Source organism: Mus musculus, chromosome Y (assembly GCF_000001635.26).
Source record: "Mus musculus strain C57BL/6J chromosome Y, GRCm38.p6 C57BL/6J".
Taxonomy (NCBI): Eukaryota; Metazoa; Chordata; class Mammalia; order Rodentia; family Muridae; genus Mus; species Mus musculus.
This window is the reverse complement of record NC_000087.7, coordinates 39,039,343-39,043,859: the sequence shown is the minus strand read 5'-3', so window position 1 is coordinate 39,043,859 and position 4,517 is coordinate 39,039,343.

Below are 4,517 nucleotides of genomic sequence, written 5' to 3'. Positions count from 1 at the left end.
TATTTAGAGAAAAGAGAGATTTTGGAATCTCTGCTATTATAGTTGGCTTGGTAGCAACAGCAGCAGTAGCTGCCTCTTTCACTGTTTCAGCCTTTGCCTTGTCTGCTATGGTTCAGACAACACAAACCATAAAATGACCTTTCGGCAAGAGTGACATTGGCCCTGAACAGGCAGGCCATGGCCAACTCCCAGATACAGAGAGGCCTCATGTTGGTAAACCAAGGAAAGATCTGGTCCAAGAGTAAGTGTATATTCTGTGGCAAATGGCTCAGCTGGGTTGCAAGCATAAGCTGCCTAGCATCTGTATCACCTTAGGACAATTTGAGAATTTTACAAGAGCAGCTAACCTGTCAAAGGCTTTGTCTCGTTATTTGTTACAGAATTGGACCATAAAATTTGAACAGACACTCCGGGAGCTGAGAATCACCATCGTATAATTCAATTCGACATGTCTTGACCTGTCATTGATGGTAGGATTTTCTACCTGGATTTCTGCAGCATTCTCCTAGTTCAAGCAATGGGTGGGGGTGGGTTTGTTTGGAGTGGCTGTGTATGGTGGAGTACTGCTCCTACTATGGATGACCTGCAAACTTAAAGTCCAAACAAGGAGGGACAGGATGGTAGTAGCCCAGGCACTTGTTGCTTTGAAGCATGGTGTCTCCCCAGATATATGAATATCGATGATGTTCAAGCAATAAGGTTGCTGGCAATCCAGCTCCACAAAACCCTGAGGTGAGTCTTGCTGCATGGGGTGGAGCGGGTGTGCTTTAACAGCCCAGGAGAGTTGTGAGGCTAAGAACTACACTGGAATGACTTTGTGGTCTAATTTGAGCTTCTTCCTGGGAGATATGTCATCTTTCCAGAAGGTTGAGTGTCCTAGTATCATTCCCCCAGGAAAGACAACATGGGAGCTGACCAAGACGCCTCTGATGGACGAGCCTGGGAAGAGGTTTTGTGTAAGGACCCTATGCTTGCACACTTGGGATTTGACCTCTATCTCCACTCTCAGTACTGGGTGGCCTGTTGCTTCTAACATAAAAGAAAAGGGTGAGATGTGAGAAGCCGTCCTCACGGTCACCATTACAAGATGGCGCTCACAACACCATTGTCACCATTACTCGTAGTGAGTGTGCACAGGTGTCAGTGTATCTTTCCATTACCTGAGGCCTGCCTCTCCCATGGCGTCATCTGGCTGATGGTGGGCAGCCAATCCCGGTAATGCACGTCTCCAACAATAATTCTAACCATACTTCACAGCCTATATAAGGGAGAGGTTTTCTGCTCTCTGGGTCTCCTGTCCTGAAGCTGATCATCTATCTCTCGAGATGTATTAAAGCTTTACTGCAGAAGGATCCGAGTGTCCTGTGGGTGTTCTTGCTGGCAAGAATGTAGTGTGGGTCATAACACCCCTAAAGAACTAGAAGCAATCATTAATAATCTCCCAACCAAAAATAAGCCCAGGATCTGATGGGTTTAGTTCAGAATTCTATCAGATATTCATGGAGACCTAATACCAATACTCCTCAAACTATTATGCAAATTTAAAAGAGAAGGAACACTATTTAATATGTTCTATGAAGCAAGATTACAACTATACTCAAACGAGACAAAGACCTAATGAAGAAAGGACTCTTTATAGCAATTTACATTATGAATATCGGTGCAAAAATACTAAAAAAAAATCCTTTCAAAATGAGTCCGAGAATACATCAAAAGGATAATCCATCATGATCTAGTTGGCCTCTTTCTTATGATGCAGGGAGAATTTAATATCAAAGATCCATCAATTAAATACATTATAGAAAAAAAAACAAAGAAACAACAAAACTCAACTACAAAAACAACATGATCATCTGATTAGATGCTGAGCAAATAGTTGGATAAATACAATGCCCATTCATAATAAGTCCAGGAAAGATCAGGAATTCAAGGCATACACCTAAACATAAAAAAAAAAAGCAAAGAAAGCCCAGGACTTAACTTTAATCTAAATGGTCAGAAACAGGAAGGAATCCCACTAAAATCTGGGTCTGGAAAAGGCTGCCCACTATCTCCCTGCCTATTCAATAGAGTACTTGAAATCCTAGCCAGAGCAATTATACAAAAAAACGAGAACAGATGAAAACAAATTGGAAAGGAAGAAGTCAAAATGTCTCTATTTCCAGAAGATAGGATAGCATGTATCTATGACCCCAAAAATTTCAACAGAGAACACCTAATCCTGATACACATGTGTTTTGCAAATTGTATCTTATATCTCGGGTATACTAAGTTTCTGGGCTAATATCCACTTATCAGTGTGTAAATATCATTTGAGTTCTTTTGTGATTGTGTTACCTCACTCAGGATGATGCCCTCCATGTCCATCCATTTGCCTAGGAATTTCATAAATTCATTTTTTAATAGCTGAGTAGTACTCCATTGTGTACATGTACCACATTTTTTGTACCCATTCAAATGTTGAGGGGCATCTGAGTTCTTTCCAGCCTCTGGCTATTATAAATAACGCTGCTATGAACATAGTGGAGCATGTGTCCTTCTTACCGGTTGGGACATCTTCTGGATATATGCCCAGGAGAGGTATTGTGGGATCCTCCGGTAGTACCATGTCCAATTTTCTGAGGAACCGCCAGACTGTTACAGAGACAAAGTTTGGAGCTGAGACAAAAGGATCGACCATCTAGAGACTGCCATGTCCATCCATCCCATAATTAGCCTCCAAAAGATGACACCATTGCATACACTAGCAAGATTTTGCTGAAAAGACCCAGATATAGCTGTCTCTTGTGAGACAAGGCTGGGGCCTAGCAAATAAATAAGTAGATGCTCACAGTCAGCTATTGGATGGAGCACAGCTATTGAAAGAGCTAGAGAAAGTATCCAAGAAGCTAAAGAGATCTGCAACCCTGTAGGTCCAATAACATTAGGAACTAACCAGTACCCCGAAGCTTTTGACTCTAGTTGCATATGTATCAAAAGATGGCCTAGCCGGCCATCACTGGAAATAGAGGCCCATTGGAATTGCAAACTTTATATGCCACAGTACAGGGAAATGCCAGGGACAAAAAAATGGGAATGCATGGGTAGGGAATTAGGGGGGAGGGTGTGGGGGACTTTCTAAATGTACATGCTAAATGTAATTGAGGAAAATATGTAATAATAAAAAATATTAACAAAATAAATAAATAAGGCTGGTGTGAACATCATAGAGAATGAATCCTTATTACACATCGGAACATCTTCTGAGTATTTGCCCAAGAAAGGTGTTGCTGCTTTTCTGGTAGTACTATATCAATTTTCTGAAGAACCACCAGACTGGTCCAGGTCTCTGCCGAGTGTGGTCTGCAAAGGCCACATACATCAGGTCACTTTCTCGGCCAGAGGAAAGGGGGTCCGCCCGGTGCAGATGTGCTTTGCCTGAGCATCGGCAACAGACATCTTGGTTCTGGAACCCCGCCAGGTGTATTCTGCACAGGTGACAGTACGGACTACAGAATCCTAAAGCTTCTGGGAGAGGCTGGAGCCATAGAGCTTCTAAGGCAGCCCCTTTTTCGGGCCCCAGACAGCTGGCCACTGTCCCGGCCAGAGGAAAGGGGTCTGCCCGGTTTGGGAGCGCTTTGACTAAGCATCAGCAGCAGATATCTTGGTTCCAGGACCCAGTCGAGAGTATTCTGCACAGGCCCCAGACATCTGGCCACTTTCCCAGCCAGAGGAAAGGGGTCTGCCCAGTGCAGGAGTGCATTGCATGAGCATCAGCTGCAGACATCTTGGTTCCAGGACTCCTCTGAGAGTATTCTGGACATGTGAGAGTGTAGAATACAGAAGCTAACACCTTCTGGGACAGGCCAAAGGAACTCAGCTTCAGGAAAGGTCCTGTTTTGGGCCTTCATCTTCGGCCAGGAGGGAGGTCTTAAGGCCATATATCTGTGCACCTTCCCCGTGAGATTAGAGCTTGCCTGCAGAGAGTGCTCTGACCACTGAAACTCAGAGGAGAGATATATTCTTCCATGTCTGCTGATAGAGGCTAACAGAATCACCTGAAGAACAAGCTCTAACCAGAGACAACTATAACAACTAGCTCCAGAGATTTCTAGATGACGAAAGCCAAATGTAAGAATTGTACTAACAGAAATCAAGACCACTCACCATCATCAGAACATAGCACTCCCACCCCACCTAGTCCTGGGCACCCCAACAAAACCGAAAAGCTAGACCCGGATTTAAAAGCATATCTCATGAAGATGGTAGAGGACATCAAGAAGGACTTTAATAATTCACTTAAAGAAATACAGGAGAACACTGCTAAAGAGTTACAAGTCCTTAAAGAAAAACAGGAAAACACATCAGAACAGGTGATGGAAATGAACAAAACCATACTAGACCTAAAAAGGGAAGTAGACACAATAAAGAAAACCCAAAGTGAGGCAACGCTGGAGATATAAACCATAGGAAAGATATCTGGAACCATAGATGCAAGCATCAGCAACAGAATACAAGAGATGGAAGAGAGAATGTCA